Genomic DNA, 19,511 nt, shown 5'->3' on the forward strand with positions numbered 1-19,511 from the left:
AGCTAGCACTCACCCAAGTCTGCTCCCTCTCACTCAGGAGGCAGTGTAGACAGAACCTTTCTCAGCACAGATACTTGAAGAGAACATAGACTTCATGAGTTTTCCAAGGAAATATGCCCAGGCTTCTGTGTGAGGGGTGCTATGGTGTTAAGGACACAGGTTCCAGAGCCAGACCACCTGAGCTGGATCCCAGAGCCACCACTTCCTGACGTCTCTGCTCTCAGTTTCACCAGATGGAAAAGGGAAGAGTGACAGTGCCTCCATATGGAGCTCCTGTGGGACTGAAGGGGTTCACTCGGGAGAAGCCTTAGAGGAGTGCCTGCCCAGTGCACCGCGCTCCACGGGTGGTGGTTGCTGCTCTTCTCGCTCCTCCGTGGCAGCGAGAGGCTGTCTCAGCAGCCGTGCCCCTCCCCTGCGCCGAGACCTCCAGCTCACTCCAGCCCTGCTCTCTGCCATCACAGACCCCTGAGCTTCCCAAGGTTCCGATCCTTCCGGGTTGGAACACACTGTAGCAGGAAAACGTGCCAACCAGAAGCCTCACATCTCAGATCTGCTTATGTGAGATCCTTAACCCAGACCCGCAGGCATAGCAAAACCCCGCAGGTTTTCCATTCTTACTGAAAAACTATGGCTGCCGTCTCTTCAGATGTCTTACCGCCGACTTTAATTGCACCCACCAGCTAACGAATTATCTCCATGTAACCCTGATGGACTTTCCACCATGATTTGTTTGAGTTCCAAATATCCTTTCCTATGGGGTACAAAGACAAAATTCTCATTTAAGTAGACTGTTTTTGCTTTTAAAATGTAAGTGTGTGTGCACCAATATGGTACTGTACACATGTGGTACAGTGTGCAAGAGCACTGAAGTAGGAATTTGGGGACTTGTTTCTGGTCCGGATCCGTTCTCAACTGGCTGTGTGACCTTAAGCAAGTCACTAACCTCTCTGGTCCTTAGTTGATTCTAAAACAAGGATGTTAGATGAAAAACTTTCTGTATTACTTGGGGTTCTCTAGAGAAACAGAACAAATAGGAGATGTGTGTGTGTGTGTGTGTGCGCGCGCATGCATGTATACACACACAAAATGTATTATGAGGAATTGGCTTACACAATTACAGAGGCTGAGAAGTCTGGAGATCTGCAAGGTGAGTCAGCAAGTTGGAGAGCTGATGGTATAGTTGCAGTCTGAAGGCCAGCAGGCTGAGACCCAGGAAGAGCTGATGTTTCATTCTGAGTCCAAAGGCAGGAAAAAGCTGATGTCCCATCTGGAAGGCAGTCAGGCAGGAGGAATTCTCTCTTACTCAGGGGAAGGTCAGCCTTTTATTCTATTCGGGGCTTCAACTGATTGGATGAGGCCCACCCACATTATGGAGGGCAATCTGGTTTACTCAATCTACCAATTTGAATGTGAATCTCATCCAAAACCACCCTCACTGCAACACTCAGAATAATGTTTGACCAAATATCTGGGCACCCCATGGCCCAGTCAAGTTGACACATAAAATTAACCATTACACCTTCTAAGGTCTCTTCCAATTCAAACCCCTATAATATAAAATCCTATTTATCATTAGTACACAGACAAAACTGGTTCTGTAAGCAGATGCAGTGCTCTCTGTCTCTTTAGCCTTTTCCTACGTGCAGGAAGCCTGACATGTGCTGCAAGGGAGCTCGTATAAAGCACAGTGGGGCAGAAACGAAGGAGCCCTTTGCTCTGAGTGGGGCTCTCTTCACCAAACGTGTAAGCAGCTCAAAGGTAGGAAATATTTCCTTTGTTTTGTAGAGTAGATACTGTCATAAATACTTATTAAATTGAAAGACATAAAATGAGTGGGAATTTGATAGAGTGGAGAAGGAAACATTTCAAAACATTGAGCATGATATGAAATTAACCAGGTCAGTAGGATGAGAAGTTAGATTGGGAAAAAGAAAGTCTGGCCAGTAATGGCCATTCCGAATTGAGATGGGCTATAGTATGAAATACATGCTGGAACAGAGACTTAATATTAAAAAAAGAAGGTAAAATATCTCAATAATTTTTTATAATCATCAAGTGATTATGTGTTGAAGTAATATTAAACATATTGGGTTAAATATAACATTAACATTAATTTCAACTCTTTCTTTTTACTTTTAAAATGTAGCTACCAGTAAATTTAAAACTATGTATGTGGCTTGAGTTTTATTTCTATTGGACACCACTTCTACAGAATGTTGGCAAAAAGCTTTAATAAAGTGGAAAATGGTGAAAATTTTAAATGAGAAAATATAAGAATCCAGGAGCGGAATGATATGGTCACTTGAGTACAATTACGTCCATTTTTGGAAAAAGGCTGTCAGAGTTATTAAAGGTAGAGGTACACAGAGTATCTTTCTGTTAAACACCCATTAAGATGTATGGATTGTCTCATCAATACAGTAAGCAGCTATCGAGTATCAGGCTTTGTGCTCAACACTGGAGTTCAAAAGCTTTATCCTTCTCCTTGCATCTCATTGGCCAGACCTGGGTCACTAATCACCATAGAGGATGACCGGATTACCACAGATCTGGGAGAAGAGTCTACCTTTCTTGAAATCAAGGAATCTCTGCTTGTTACCTGAACAAAAGCTGGGTTTTTAAAGCAGGAAATAAAGGTGACAATTGCTGTATGCCACAGTGTGTGCCACAGTGTCCTTGTTAAAAAATGTGCAGGTTCACAGCATTCAACATGATAGAGCCCTTAAATTAATAATTTAATATGTCATTCAGAAACAAAAATCATTTTTGGGCTCACTCGCATTTGATCATCATCTCCCCCAAAACTTCAACCACAGACAGGAATTTGAGTTTTGCTGACATAGAACTCTAACAACATGCATTTCATTTAGACTTAGGTTAGGAAAAAAAGTGGTTTCAAATTGAAAAAGATTTTCTTATTTTTTTTAATGCCGAGGAAATGGGTATACCCTAGCACTGATTTTTTAATTGGAAGAGGGAAGCGCAGGTGGGGAGGCTCAAAGGTTTTCTAGAAGATAGAATTTTCTTGGATGGAGTATACTTAGGTTACATGTGTAAGGATATACATAAACTACGGCAAAGTCTGACTCCCGGGACTGACTCAATTCTGAAGCCCCTTTCAACATGGACTGGAGTACAGTTTATATCATTAAACACTTGTCCATAGGTCTACTAGCCCATCTTTTTAAGGCTTCTAAGAAGGTATTTTAGAATATAGAAAAGAGAGAAGATTCCACTGAATTGATTCAATAAGCTTTCTTACACAAGAATGAGGCACATTTAGTAATAGGTGGATGTGGGCATAATTCATACTAACCTTGCACATTTAATACCATTAATTTGTCAAAACTAATAATATTAATTCATTCAAAAATGAGATTAAACCTGGGCACCCCTTGCAGCCGTAATCCGTGACTGATGGCTCTGTGACATGGACAGCCCAGCGCCTCCAGCGGAGTGAACAGCGCATGTGCAGCAGATTGCAACGGGAAACCACCTAGTGTCTCCTAGCTTCAAAGCATCTTAAAAAAAAAAATAGATTGCTTGTCTCTCTGCGCTCCTTGAATGCTCTATTTTAGCAGCCAAACCAACGATGTATATTTAATGCCAACAGGGCAGAGCCACACAATTATTTTTCTAAACAGCATTTAATGGAAATCAGCGGGTATGAAGAGTCCAACCAGGCTCACAAAATGACGGCTGCTGCAGTTGACTTGATTTCTGACCGTGTAAATCAGGTACGGGCATCATTAAGTGTAGCCGACCAAGAATGGTGCAGCATGTTACATGGTGTCACTCTGAATCAGGAAGGACACCCACCTGTCCCTTCTCTTAGTTCCCTCTCTTGTTCCTTTACAATATATTAACACTCCATACCTACTTTTCTCCCGTCTTTTCTCTACTTTTATTCATTCTATCAACATTTACCGAGCACCTACTTGAGTGAGGGACTCCACTAGAGCTGGGCGTATGAAGATTAACAGGAAATGGCAATCTTTCTCACGAAAGTCTTTGCCTATTGACAGCTACTCTGGTGCGAGGAAAAGAGCATACATAAGTCCTGGAGTCAGGCAGCTCCAGCTTCTAGTTCCAGCTGGAATTAGAATAACTAGCCTTGTGACCTTGGACAAATGACTTAGCGTCTCTGAGCTTCTATTTCCTCTTCTGTGAAATGGAGATAATTACCTGAATGCTTATAACATTGTCATGAGGATAACTGAAAAAAATATATATGTAAGACAATTAGTACAATACATGGCAAACAATTATTATTTTAAAAATGATAGCTAACATTGTTGTTTTTATATTATATAAGGTACCCAGCAAAGCACCTGTGTGAAGTAGACACTCAATAAATATTCACTCTCTTTTTCCGTGTTATTTAAGATGATAATTCCTGGACACCAGCCTTAGGGGCGGTGAAGTGGGAGTATTTGGGGTTGGCATGTTCCCTCTTCTGAGCCCCCCTCCCCCCGGGGGGAATCTTCTCCTGTGTCTTCTGTTTAAAGCCTCTGTTTTCAGGGAAAAAAATCTGAGATTTCTCTAGGCTGAAAAATGTGGGCAAATGACTGAAAAGAGAAATGGAACTCTACTGGAGTTGAGTCACCAGCCTGTGGAGAGGGGAGCCTTCTGCTTTATTAGGTGCCGGCACTGGAGATTTCAAGACAGCTCTGCCTTCTGTTCTCATCGCCAGCAGCGTGGCTGTAAACAGGTTCTTGTGATATAGGAAAACAAGCAAAAAAACAAAAAAAGAACGTTTGGGGTCTCATATTCTATAGCAGGCATTTACTGAAGTGTTTTTCCAATCAGAGATAGTTTTCTCTCTAAGACAAATTCTTGGGATAGTTAGAATTAAAAATAAGCTTGTGACATTCATAATAATAGTACCATTTATATGTCCTGTGTAAGTACATGACATGGGTTTTCTCATTACAGCCTTTACAAGCTCTAAGAGGTAGATAACTCATTATCTGCATTTTACAGGTAACGAAACCGAGAGGCTACCCACCTGGACTAACTGATAAAGCCAGGATTTATGGCCCCTCCTGGATGAATGCAGAGATGATGTGCTCTCCCCTGTACTGCTTAGGAGCTGTTCTTACAAGCTGAGCCTCCATAAACTACATGAAGTGAAGTACAACTTTTATTTCATCACGTGTTTATAAGTGAACTTTTTCTTTACGGCTACTTTAACCAGTAAAGCAAATCGCACGAATAAGTCTGTCAGGAGTGCAGATGACTCAGGCTACTTTTCATGTCTAGCATGGCTGACGGAGTGGGCTGTGCATGGCCCCTGAGGGAGAACTTGGGTAGCTCCCACAGGGACAATGTCCTACATTACAGTGTGTGCTTTTCCTCTAATAGTTTCAATTCAATCTCTCTATCTTTTCTTTTAGGGAGGAATTAGGAGCAAGCCAAGTAGAGAGCAGCTTCCATAAGGCTACCATGGCATGAAGGTGCTAGGTTTGTCTGGAGTATGGGAAAAAGTTTGGAGTGGGGGGGAGGTCAATGAGAAAAGGTGGCTGAGGGTTAAAATGAAAAGATTGGGGCTTGATTGTTAAGGGTCTTGATTCCCAGGCAAAGGGATTTGGATGTTACCAGGTAGCAGTGGGGAGCAGTTGGAAGTGTTTAAGACAAAAGTCACAAATGAGCCCTGAGTTTTGGACCACCTGGGTAGCAGAGTGGAGGATGGAGGGAAGCTAGCGGTCTTGGAGGCAGGGAGACCCATTGGAACATGAGTCTGATGGATTACCTTAGACACCTGAAGACCTGGATGAGAGCTTGCACAATGTGCATGAAGAAGAAAGGATATATATTCAAAAGATGCTTTGGAAGTAGAATGGGAGGATGAGGAGGTAGCCCACTGTTTATTGTATATGGATTGGGGATCATGAAGAAGGCTCCAGGATAACTCTGAGTTTCAAGACCAGAGATGACAATTAGATTTCATCTCAAATGCTGAGAGGATTCTGAAGTGAAGAGCTGGCTTAGTGATCTTGCCACAGGTTCAGGAAGAGCACTTGCTAGTTATTTCTAGAGTAAAGGAGTGGTTTGCCGTGGAGTAGGCCTTTATCTTTGAAGTAAATTCATGATGTTGTCTAATAATGATGATTTTATTGGTCTTCTTCAGCATGAATGCTAAAGATTAGAAGATGCAACAAGATAATTCAGAACCAACACACAACCAGCTGCAAGGCTGAGCTAAAAGATCAGAACCGTGGGATACCAAAAATAGTAACAAAATAAGAAAATATATTACAAAGGTACAATAAACTTTTTCAAACAATGTAAATGTTAGAGGGCTATGAGATGAGTACAAATTCTTCCAGATGTTTTCGAAAAACTGACTATAAAACTCTCTTAAAAAGTGTAGACTCATGCTGTTGTTTTGCTCACCACCTCTTCACCTCATGGTGGGAGAGAATTTTGCTCTAGGATTCTGGGGAAGGCTGGATATGACACTGGACAGAACAGATGAGATTGCCAGCAGTTGATTGGTCCCATAGACTCACGGCCTGGGGAGGAGGACCCCGCATGCTGTGCAGAGCCACACGGGGATTGTACTCAGGAGCAGAGTGAAGCAGCAGGCGCTGTGGAAGAAGGCTTGTGGTAACGAGAGGATGACATGACGTCTGGTTCCCATGGGAGGATGGGAGTGGCTTGTCTGAATAATGCCACAGGCTTGCGGAGACTCGTTTTCACAGACTTGTGAAACTCGTTAGGTTGAGGGCCAGGGGCGGAGCAGCTGGTCTGGCTGCTGGCGGAACTGTCGGGATAGGGAGCCTGTCCCACTGGGTGGGTGGCATATTTGGCAAAAGCAAGGGAACTCAGAGTTCAGACTTGGGGACCCCATGAGGCTCAAAGATGTCAAGGCAGCACATGGAATTTTAGGCCTTATAATACAGCTATCTGGCCTATACAGCCACACGTGGCTATCGAACACCTGGAATGTGGCTGGTCTGCACTGAGATGCGCTGTAAGTGTAAAATACACACCAGATTTTAAGGACTTGATACAAAAAAAGAATGTAAAAATATCTCATTAATTTTTTAATTAATTACATGTTGGAATAATAATATTTTGGATATATTTTTGGGGTTAAGTAAAATATATTACTGAAATTAATTTTATCTGTATCTTTTTACTTTTCTTTAGTGTGACTATTATAAAACTGAAAATTACATATCTGGCTCATGTTTGTGGTTCACATTATGTTTCTGTTGGATGGTGTTAGCACACACCTTCCTCTAGAAAAGTGAGAAACTCAGAATACCTCAGGACAGCTGACTGATCTCCGTAGTACGGAAAACTCCCATGCAACTGACCCAGAGACTTATTGTTGCTCTTTACTGCCATTATCACGCCTCAAACAGGCCCCTAGCAAACAGGTGGGTTTTTTCTGGCCCTGGCCGAATCTCAGCCTCATTGACTGGCATTCCAAATTTGCTTAGCTGAAGTTCAGGAAAAGAGGTTTGACTATTAAGCTATTGAGCCGAGTTGAGCAAAGCCACAGGAGAGCCTGCAGTGGGGCAGCCGTGCCCCATGCCTGCTGCTGTGACGCACGGGGCCGGGGACACTCTGCATCATCACACAGGATAGGTTTGTAAGCCCCTGGTATTGATTGCACTGGAACAAAATATCAAAAAGCTTCAACCAATTTATACAGGTTAAAAAAGAGCAACAACTGATCATTTTGTCCAGAAACTTGAAACCAGGAGGCCAAAAGCATATCACACTAAATAAATTAGAATTAGGGCAATTTCACATACTCAGCAAAAAAAAAAGAAGTGCTATCTTGGGAGGCAAAAACCTGTGGTTCAAAGAATGTTTCCCTGGTTTTTCATTAAAATGCTCTATTAGATGCTAATTTTGCAGTTTGCTGCTGTGATTACTGCTCAGGAATGAAATGCAGCCAAAGGATATGGTTTCACTATAAACAAAACAACAGCTTGCTGTCTAAGTGTTCGAAACAGCTAGTATGCATTAGCAATAAGCCAGAAAAATCTCCTAAAGGAAGAACAGAGGGACACTTTTTAGATATTGACTATTTATAAACCATCCTACTAAGGTAAGGGTCCTTATACAGCTCTCAGTCAGCTGGTTTCCACCTCAATACGACCTCAGCACCTTGCCCAGAAGACAGTCCTCATCTCAGAGAAAGCTTGGCTCTGCTCCTTTAAGTTTTCTCAAAGGAAAAGAAATACTCATTTCAATCTTATTATTAAATAATAATAATAACGGTAGCCTGCAATTATTCATGTGAGTCAGGCATTGGACTAGGAATTATATACAGGCTTTACAACAAATCTTCAAAATTGGTAAAGCTTATTTCCCAATTTTGCATATGAGGAAATGAAGCTCAGAGACATTGGTTTATCATTCAGAAGTGCCTTGGCTGCAAATAATAGAATACTTGACAACTGGTGGCTTAAGCAAGTTGGAGTTTATTTGGCTCATGCTGCAAGATGTCATGGGGAGGCAGTCTAGGGTCACTAACTGTCTCAAAGATCCTAGGGACCAGGCTCTTTGTGTCTTTTCACTATGCCATTCAGAGTGTGTTGGCTGTTGTCCTTGGATTCATCATTGCCATGTGACTGCTAGACCTCTAGCTGGAAGAAAGGAGAAGGACAGAGAGGCAAAAGACTCTGCCAGCTGAGGCTGCCCTTCTTAATTAAAAGTTTCCCCAGAATCATATCCAGTGTCTCATTGGCCAGAACATATCTCATAGCTACCTCTATCTGCAGAGAAGTCCAGGAAACAGCATTTTTATCTGGACAAAGAACCTAAAAAAGGATTTTTTTAAGCAAGGAATAAGTGGAGAATGATAGGCCAGTAACTTTAGTGTCTATCACTTTGGGATTAGATTCCAGGGTGGTCTGATTCCAAAACTCATGTTCATGAAAAGATTTTCCCAACAGCTAGATAAACAATTCCAAAACTACTCTTGTCTCTTCCTCCATCTAAGCCTTTACCAGTATGTTTTTGGCCCCAAAGACCTGCCTCAAATCCTTTGCATTTAAGTACCAAGTTATTGGGACTAAGCTTCATGTTTTTGCTAAAATAATGTTTTCTCCTTAGGAGACATGGGATGCTAGTAGATGAAATGTGGGATATTTTAGTAATTGGAAAAGAGATGAAGGATTTGTGTGAGCTTGTGTATACACAAGTGTAGAAGTCAAAGCTGCGGAGGAAAGACTTTTCAGAGACAGCAGCTGATGAGAGAGACCGTGAATTGCAGAACTGCAGAAGGAACAGGAAAGGCCGCCATAAATGTGTCCTTCTTCTAGGATAGCGATAAATCCATCACAGGGAAACCTGTATGGATTAGTCACACTTTCTGAGGCAGTCCCACTTTTGAATACTCTGTCCTGTGACAGATCAAATGTTTGATTGTGTGTCCTGATCCGTCATGTGTGAAATATGGCCCCTTAGCTGTGAGCTACTGACGATCTTTGGGGTCAGTTTCTATCACAACACCCTGAACCTCTTTATGCTCTCTGTCTGTGAGGGATTCAGAGTTCGGCCATGCCCTCTTCTCTGTTCTTTGTGATGAGTTTCCAGGGCTGGACTCACATTTCCAGGTCAAAGCGCTTCTGCAGTTCAGACCTCTGAGCTTGGTGTGCTCACAGGGCCAGCCAGTTTCTTAAATTGAAAATTTTCTTGGAGTTGCTAATGATTAACAAACAAACACGCATAATCCGTTTTATCTGAAATCATTGTACCTGGTTACAGATATGCTAATGAAACAGATGTAGTTATGGCTTTTCTCTCAAATCAAATGAGCAAAAAAATTAAATATTGTGTTACATTTTAAGTGTTAACCCTTGCAGAAATGTTTGAATTTTATCATATAAACAGCATTATTTTAATTCAACTCTATGGGCTGCTTAGTTATTAACTAGGAATATCACAGCCATTATAAGAATACAATTATTGTACTAATTTATACCCAGTGGTCAACTATATTCATTTTTCATATTTGCTTCCAATTTCATTCAAACTATGATATTTTATATTGAAAAAGTGCCTACATTGTCTTTATAAAGGGCAGGGAAATGCCGCTGTACTTATTTCACAATGAGCTAATAAAATTTTATTCCACAGCTTTTGGTTCTTTGTTTTTTTGCCCTTCCCCTCGCTTCAAAAGCTCTGGCATCTGGGAAATTTTGCTAACGTATATTTTAAAAGATACTGCAGTGACTGAGGCTTGCTTTCCAAGGCTTTTTTTCAAATTTTAAATTGAAAATGACAATGGACAAGACTAATAAAGGGCAGTTAATCAGTGCTTTGTCTCATCTTCTGGCTTGTCAGTTCCAAATTTTTAGTCCAACGAATAGCAGTTTGGGGTGTTTGTTTAAGGTGGCATGTGGCCGATGGTTTCTGAGGCTCTCTTTCTAGAGTCAGGACACCATCTCAACACCGGCTCATCCATAACCCTGGGGTGGGTCCAAACGGGACTAGAGGTGTGAAATGTTCTCATTTCCCATTGACTGGTTGTGTACTTCCCTCGTGCTAATCCCTTGTTAATGGACACTTTCTTTGAGCCAGCTGAGATCGGAGTTGTATTGTCTCTGTGATTCTAGCAGATTTCATTACTTGGATATCTTTGTTTTCATTATTTTGAGATTTTGGGATTTTGTCTGTTTCATTGATATTGATTCTCTCAGAGATGGCCCGGCCTCCCACTGCTTCTGTTTGTGTTTGATCTACAAACAGTGGGAGGGAATCCTCAGGCTGCAAATGTTTTGGCTCTATGCTTCAACTGGGAAAGGCATAGTAAGAGCCATTAGCAGCTTTCTCAACTGAAAACAGACAAATATGGCTTTAAATCTAGGTAGGGGACCTATATTTTGTCATTTAAATGACCCCAAGTCATTGTTCTGGGGCACTCATTTTAGAGGGCAATTGTGGAATTTTGAAGAGCTCTGGCAATCACTTTCTGAGAAATCCAAAGAAAAATACAGTTCCTTCCTTCAGTTATTAGCTCTGCCTCTTCCTAACTGTGTGACTTTGGGCAAGTCACTTTACCTCTCTGGGTTTCAGTTTCCTTATCTTTAAAATGAAGATACTAGACCAGATGCTCTCTAAGTTCTTCCTCTTCTTGATTAATAGGTGGAAAAGAAGTACCGTTACTTGAGCTGTTACTATAAGTTCAGGTGTTTAAATATTTTATTCCAAGGGTAGACAGTTATTTCATTTAGCAACAACTCTGTGGTAAGTATTATTATCCCATTTTGCAGGTGAAATAACTGAGTTAAAATATAGGTACGTGTTCTATCTGTGCTGAGGTATAGTTTTCTAGATAACCTTTCATATGGAAAAATGTACCTTCTCTCCCCATTAAGATTATAAACTCTTGGAGGGGAGAGACTACCTCTGCCAAACCCCCCGCCAGGGCTGGGTTCTGGATAAGTGTCTGTAAGATTAGGTGGCTTAGTGGTTTATGACTTATGAGGATAAGACACCCCTTTGGCAGCACCCCAAGCAAATGGGTCATGACACTGAAAATGCGCTAGTCAGCCGTGGGGTTGCCTCAAGGTACCAGGCTGACTTCAGATGGCAGCTAGAGACCTCTGATGGCCCTCCTCTGGGGATTCGAGCTGTTTATTGCCTTGTCATCTGACTAATTGCTAGAAAGATGTCCCTTTTTGCTCAAGATCCCTTTTTGGGTAACCTATCCTTTTACTTACAGGTCTGTTAAGAAAGGTTAAAAATTGACTAAAAAGGAAGTAAATTAAAAAAAAATGCTTATTAAGTATCAGCATTAGTAAGGATATTTTAAAAACTGAAACATGTTGGCAGAAGTATTTTATAAATGCACGATTAAAAATGCGATCTAAATTGGCTGGAGGTTTACAACGGTTGCAATAAAAATGCCGTCTCAGAGGGAAGCCTGCTTTTGCGCTTCCCTCCGTTTTCAGTGGGCGTCCCTGTCTTTGCGGGAGGCAGGGCCTGAACCGGAGGCTTTTTTAAAACATGGAGGTAGAGGAGCCCATGGGCAGGTCCGGACTGAGACAAGAGGACTTAATAACTTCACTCTCTTTCAAACTGATGTTCTTTACATTTATGCTCACTATGCAGAAAGGGCTGAAGGCTTAGGGTGGGAAGTTCAGAGAACACCAACTGCTGGTGTCAATAATTCAGCTCTGGCCCCAAATTTCTAATTCCCACGGAACAAAACAAAACTCTTGCAGTTAACCGAGCTCACTCTTCTTAGAAGAGTTTGGTAACCATCGATCGCCCCTCATAGCATGCTCTTCGGGGTTTAATAATTTCATACTTCAAGCTGTTTATCAAAGAATTCCTTTTAACCTGTTGCGGTTCTCTCCCTGGAAAGTGTCCTAGTAAGTATAGTTTTCTCTAGCTCCTTCCATTTCCAGAGTCACTTTAGCAGGGTCTTGAGCGCCTGTTTGGCTGAGCCACTCTTTCAGCCAGCTGAGGGTCAGGGGGATGTGGTTAGGTGCCTCCTGCCCTCAACTTCCTGTCCATAGGCTGACTTGTCAGGATGCTCGAAGACTCTACCATTAGAATTTCTCAGATGATGGTGTCTCTAGAGCTGTCAATCTCAACCCTGACAGTACATCAGAATCCCTTGACGAGATTTTGGAAATCCCCAAATCCCAGGCTGTGCCCTGCACCAATATCTCAGAATCTCTGGACTGAGACCAGGCAAGAGTTCTTTTAGAAGCTCCCCTGATGATTCCAATGTGCAGCTGAGGTTGGAAGCCATGGCTTTGGAAGGACTGTGTTTACAAGTCTGTTACCTGGATTTTGCGATATATTCCTCTGGATATATTCACCTGGAATTTGCAATACAGTCATCTGTTATCACTTGTTGAAAATTTTGGCTGACTTATCTGCTGCTCTGCAGAGGTCTGAAGAAATAGATTTTTCCCTTTTTTAAAGAAGAGTGGGGAGAAGCATGAGAAACCAGGGTATAGCTAACCACAACAAACCTTGCGCTGTAGCAAGGCCAGCTCTGTGCTCACCAGGGCTGTGAAGGTGAATGGGTGCCTAACCCTGCCCTGGAGAAGCAATTAGGGAAAGGCTGCTTTGTAGGGATCAAAGACAGGGAAAGGAGATAGAGACAGGGGCAGAAGAGGCCTCTGAGTCAGGAATTCTGCCTACAGGCTGCATTGGGGAGAAGTCTCAGAACAGCCCACGTGACTCACCTTCCCTACCCCAGAACTTCAACCCTTCTTTTCACAGCAGTGGCTGCCATGGTCCCACCTCAGGGCCTTTCCATTCCTCTGCCCTGCCCTGCCTGCACCACATTCCCTTTCTAAGTATCCACTTAGTCTCTCCTTTATTCAACTTTTCCTAAGTATCTACACTATGCCATGCTCTCTACAAGGCCCCACAGCAGTGGTTCCCCTACTATGATGTGCATCACAATTACCTGAGGAACGTGTTTTAAAAACTATATTTCTACCCCAGCCCTTTTCCTTATTAAACATGAAGATTTCCAGCACTCGCCCCAGTACATTTGATTCAGTAGAGCTGGGTGGGGGTGAAAATCTGAGTTTTTAAACATACTCCCCGTTTGATTCTCATGCAGGTGGTCTGAGAACTCCAATTTGAGATGCTGTCCCAGAGCATAGAGAGAGAGGAGTCACATGGAGTCCTGAGCCTCTAGGAGAAGGACAACGACACGTCACAACAAGAGCAGTGAGAGCCAGAGCACAGGACCAAAGCAGAGGGTGCCCAGCTCCGGAGCAGTAGGGTCTGATCCCACCTGTGCTCCACTCAACAAGCTTGAACTCTGTCCTCTTACCAGAAGGAAGCTGTATGGACTGGACTGGCCACAGCCTTGCCAGAGGTCAACCCAATTCCAGATGAGATCTATAGAACGTGACTTGTTATTCCCCAAACTAGTTACATTCTGAGGACTTTGGTGCTTGGTTTCTTCTGCCTCATCCCTTCTTGCCCATCTGGAGAATCCCATCAATTCCTCAATATTCAATTAAATATGTCACCTTCTGGATAAAGTCTTTCCTGATCTCACCTAAGCCCAGGTGGTGCATGCTGTGGGCTCTCACGTCGTTTTGTGCCTGCCTCTGTTTGTTTGTCTCACGCTGTGTCTCCCCATGGCCTCCAGAGCAGGCAGTGCCTGTCAATCTCAGTGTTACCAGCGCCTCACCAGGGGCTGGCACACAGCAGGTGCTTGATAAATCTTTGTCGAGTAGAGTCCTAAGGGCAGGAACAGGTGACCACTGGATCCCTTCACACAAATAGGAGTAGTGGGAGTGAGAAGAGAAGACACTCCCCTCCCCCAGCATAAACGTGCATGACTCCCCCCACACTCCAAGAATGATGAGGAGCAATGGGATGTGAACATCCCATTATGAGCACCCCCACATCCAGCAAGCTGATGGATGCAGTTTCTCCATAGCTCACAATCCCCAATACAGCTAGGGCGAAGCCAGAGCTACCCAACAAGCAAAGAATGCATGTGTAACAAATAGAAATAGATAATATATAGTGCTTCCTGTGTGCCAGGCCCTGTTCTAAGCACTTACGTGAGAAACTCACATATTACCCCTATTTTACAGGTGAGGAAACCAAGGCACAGAGGACGTAGTTGATGTACCCAAGGGTGTATTGCTTGAAGTGGTAGAATTGAGATTCAGACTCAGGTAGTCTGGCTCCAAAGTGTATGTTCTTAACTATCATGCTCTGGTGATTCTCTATAAATACTGGAAAGTGTTCATTTTATAGCTGAAGAAACGGGGAGAAGGTCATCCTTTGTGTGGGACTCAATGTTTTCATTTTATTAGGTTTTTGTATCACTGAAAATCATTTAATCCCATTTGCCAACCCATTTGCAGCAATGACTCATCATCATCTTCAGGTATTTATTGCCACCCCCAAATCTATATTAATTCACTAAGTTGAGACATGTAGAATTCAACATTTTTGCTTATCTCTTCAGCTGCTACATGAGAAAGCAAATTGACCATGCAGAATCCTTTCCAGAACTTCATATGATTTTATAGAATAAATTATTTTAGTTATTTAAGCTTAAATAATTTTCAACGATAATTTCCAAATGCTCTCCATCAAGCTTGCTTTTTTCACTCCTTTCATTGCTTCAAGGTACTCACTGAAGAGGATTTAAAATTATTGCTTAGAATGCTCTTTCCCTCAACCAAGAGTAAAGAGCATTATACATCCAAGAGCCTAACTCATCCTTTCCATTTAACTTTTCAGAAAAGTTACCCCAAGCTTAATATTTGCAAGCAGTGGAATAAAGAAAAAAGCTTAGGCATTGGTGATTTTCAGGAATCAATACAAGGGAGCTCAAGGGGAACAGGCAGGGGCACACTGTAGCAGAAAAGGCAGAAAGGAGCTGCTCTCCCAGAGGTACCCTTGGCTGGTAGTGGGAGAGGGACAGAGGTGTTGGAGGACACCTGGGCGGGAGGCCTGGTGCCAGAGCCTGCAGCAGACAGCCGTCTCCTGCTGCCCAAAGCATGGGCATTCTGCTGCATCAGTACCCAAAGAACCAGAGATTCAGGGCTTTCGCATGTGTCAGGAATTGTGCACCAACTCTGAGGGATGTCTTTTGTGATGATTTAAGGAAGAAAGGAAGCGGAAGGAAGGAATGTGGGAAGAAGGGGGGAATACATAAAAGAGAAAAAAGCCAAATACACGCACTCAAAGATGGCAGAAAGAAATAGCAACACTTCTTAATTCTACGTATTATCTGTAATGACTTGACTTCTGAACTTTCTCAACAAATAGAAATTTGCGCTGTTTTCTTTTTTAGTGTTGAAATGTTGAAAGATGAGAGATAATAGGTTCTTGATCTAGAAATTTTCTGGGGAAGGGATAGGAGGACATGGATGGTTTGGGACTCCCCTAGGAAGCAAAATAAGATAAAACTTGCCAAAGTCTTCTAAACTTGCCTCCTTGAAATAGATAAAACACGTCACGTCTGGTGGGGAGGCGATAGTGGTGAGAGCAGCATTTAGTGCTCTATAAACAAACGTCTAGCAAAGAAACCCACACTGCACCCCTCCAAGGATCCATCCACCACACTATATCTCATAGTATCAATGTATTCTCATAGTATCAACAAGGAAATTTTGAAGGTAAGTACAAAAGTTGCATTCTCTAAAATTGTCCTCACAGATTATGGTTGCTCTTTGAGGACAAGAATGTTATTTACCTCCAACATTCATTTTCTCTTCCTCCTTCATTTAAAAAAAAATTTTTAAAACCTTTTTTTTTTAGAGAAATTTTAAATTTCAAGCAAAATTGAGAGGAAAGTACAGAGGTTTCCCCTATACTTCTTGCCTCCACACATGCATAGCGTCCTCCATTATCACTTTACCAAGGAAGAACCTACATTGACATATCATTATCACAAAAAAGTCTATAGCTTACCTTAGGCTTCACTCTTGGTGTGGTACATTCTATAGGTTTGGACAAATGTATAATGACTTATATCCATCATATATAAATCCTTTGTGCTCTGCCTATTCATCTCTGCCCACCTTTTAACTCTCTCCCTGCCTCGTGGAAACCACTGATCTTTTAACTATCTTCAAAGTTTTTCAGAATGTCATATAGTTGGAATTATATGGTATGTGGCCTTTTCAGATTGGCTTCTTTCACTTGGTAATAGGCATTTAAGTTTCCTACATTCTTTTTTCATGGCTTGATAGCTCATTTCTTTTTAGTGTTGAACAATATTCCATTGTCTGGATGTACCAGTTTATACCAGAAGTTTTTTTGTTGATTCTTTTGGATTTTCTCCATAGACAATCATGTCATCTGTGAACAAAGACAGTCTTATGTCTTCCTTCCCAATCCGTATACTGTTTATTTCCTTTTCTTGCCTTATTGCATTAACAAGGACTTCTAGTACCATATTGAAAAAGAGTGGTGAGAGAGGACATAATCTTCACATATTTTGGGATTATCCAGTTATCTATTATTGATTTCTAGTTTAATTCCATTGTGACCTGAGAGCAGACATTGTATGATTTCTATTCTGTTAAATTTGTTAAGGTGTGTATTATGGCCCAGAATGTGGTCTATCTTGGTGATTGTTCCATGTTACCTTGAGAAAAATGTGTATTCTATTTTGTTGGACAAAGTAGTCTATAGATGTCCACTATATCCAGTTGATTGATGGAGTTGTTGAGTTCTATTAGGTCCTCACTGATTTTCTGCCTGCTAGATTTGTCCATTTCTTAGAGAGAGGTGTTGATGTCTCCAACTATGATAGTGGATTCATCTATTTCTCCTTACAGTTCTTTCTATTTTTGCCTCATTCAGTTTGATGCTCTATTGTTAGGCACATACACATTAAGAATTGCTATGTCTTCTTGGAGGATAGACCCCTTTATCATTATCTAATGCCCTTCTTTGTCCCTGATAACTTTCCTTACTTTGAAGTCTGCTCTGTCTTAAATTAATATAACTACTCATGCTTTTTTTTTTTCCCCCTGAGGAAGATTCACCCTGAGCTAACATTTGTGCCAATCTTCCTCTATTTTGTATGTGGGTTGCCACCACAGCATGGCCAATGACAAGTGGTGTATGTCTGTGCCCAGGAACTGAACCCCGGCTGCTGAAGTGGAACATGCCAAACTTAACCACTAGGCCATGGGGCCAGCCCCCTGCTTTCTTTTTTTTTTTTTTTTTTAAAGATTTTATTTGTTTATTTTTTCCCCCCAAAGCCCCAGTAGATAGTTGTATGCCATAGCTGCACATCCTTCTAGTTGCTGTATGTGGGACTCGGCCTCAGGATAGACAGAGAAGTGGTGCCTCGGTGCGCGCTCGGGATCCGAACCCGGGCCACCAGCATCGGAGCGCGCTCACTTAACCACCAAGCCACGGGGCCGGCCCATCCTGCTTTCTTTTTATTAGTGTTACATAGCATATTTTTCTTCATCCATTTACTTTTAATCTATATGTGTCTTTATATTTAAAGTGGGTTTCTTGTAGACAACATATGGTTGGGTCATGTTTTTTGATCCACTCTGACACTCTCTGTCTTTTATTTAGCACATTTAGACCACTGACATTCTAAGTGATTATTGATATAGTTAGATTAATATCTACCATATTCATTACTATTTTCTTTTGTTGCCCTATTCTTTGTTCCTATTTTTGTCTTCTATTCTTTTTCTATCTTTTATGGTTTTAGTAGAGCATTTTGTATGGTCCCATTTTTTTTCTCCTTTCTTAACACATCAATTATACTTCTATTTTCACTTTTTTTTGGTGGTTGCCCCATCCTTCTTTGGTAACAAAAAATTCTAATTTTTAGTTAAACACATTGCCATTTAATTAAAAGAATATGCTCCTCAATCTTCCTTGCAGCTGGATGTGGCCAAATGATTGCAGTTTGGCCAATGACATGTGTAAAAGATGTTGTGTGTAATTTTGAGTAAGTATCTTCAAAGTAAGAAGGTCTCTTCTTTGATTTTTTTTTTTCTCCTTAGAAGGTGGACATAATGGCTGGAACTTGAGCAGCCATTTTGGAACAAGAGATGGCGTACAAATGATGTCAGAGCATCAAATTAGAGAGTACCTAGTCCTTGATAAACGTGGAGCTGCTATGCCAGCCCTGGATGGCCTTCCCTTGACTTCTTTTATGTGAGAAAGAAAGACTCTCCTATCTTGCTTAATCCTGTTCGGCTTTTTGTTTATTTGGGGTTTTTTTTTTGGTCATGCAGACAAAGCTAATCTTAATAGATATATCTGCTTTTTATAGCTCATTACAGTTATGTTATCTATTAGGTACACAAATCTTTTCTTTTTAGGTGGGGAAAGCTGGGACAGGTTTTATCAGAGACCTAGAACTTAGAAACCTGTTGATACACTGAGATATATCTAATAGCCCCCCCTTTGCAAAAAAAATCTATAAAACAACAACAACAAAATTTGATGGCTAAAGAAATAAGGCATAAAAATGAAAAAAAAGCCTACATATAAGGTGTTTTCTGAAAGGGTAAATGATTTACCAGTTTTAAATTCTCCTTCCTCCTATCAGCAGATCTCCAGAAGAGGAACCCATTTTGATATCCTGATGCTTAATAATAGACATGGCAAACATCAAACTGACCTTCTGGTTCTCAGTAATTGCTGGTGCTAATGTTAATCCTATTATTTCAATACTTTTTTTCTTTAATCAATGCAACCCAGGTGCCATTTCCTCTTGCACTAAGTGAATTGAAGCCCTCAGCTGGTGCACATCACACTTTGAGATGTGTGAGAAACTGATACTCACAACATAAATCACCATTCTTTCTCTCCTGGGACCATAAACACGATTCAATACCTACATTAGGGCTGTCAGGAATATGCCAGCTCAGTGTCAGGAAAATAATCCAAACCATCTCCCAGACATAAGATGTCATTCTTCAAAACATTTTTTAGAAATATTTTACACTTTCTTCAAGCAGGTGGATGATTGGAGTAATAAGTTGGCTGGCCCCTAAGAATGGGCTTTTCAAAAGAAATCCAACACAATTGTCAACACTGCTGACATGTCTTTA

The 19,511-nt window shown here is 41.5% G+C and overlaps 1 pseudogene; it reads right to left on the reverse strand.

Moving 5' to 3' along the window:
- The window catches only part of LOC101406711 (large ribosomal subunit protein uL14 pseudogene), a 52,929-nt pseudogene that overhangs the window by 31,738 nt on the left and 1,680 nt on the right, over positions 1 to 19,511 (reverse strand).

The sequence above is a fragment of the Ceratotherium simum genome, chromosome 24 (assembly GCF_057802395.1).
Source record: "Ceratotherium simum simum isolate JZ-2026a chromosome 24, ASM5780239v1, whole genome shotgun sequence".
NCBI classification, from domain to species: Eukaryota; Metazoa; Chordata; class Mammalia; order Perissodactyla; family Rhinocerotidae; genus Ceratotherium; species Ceratotherium simum.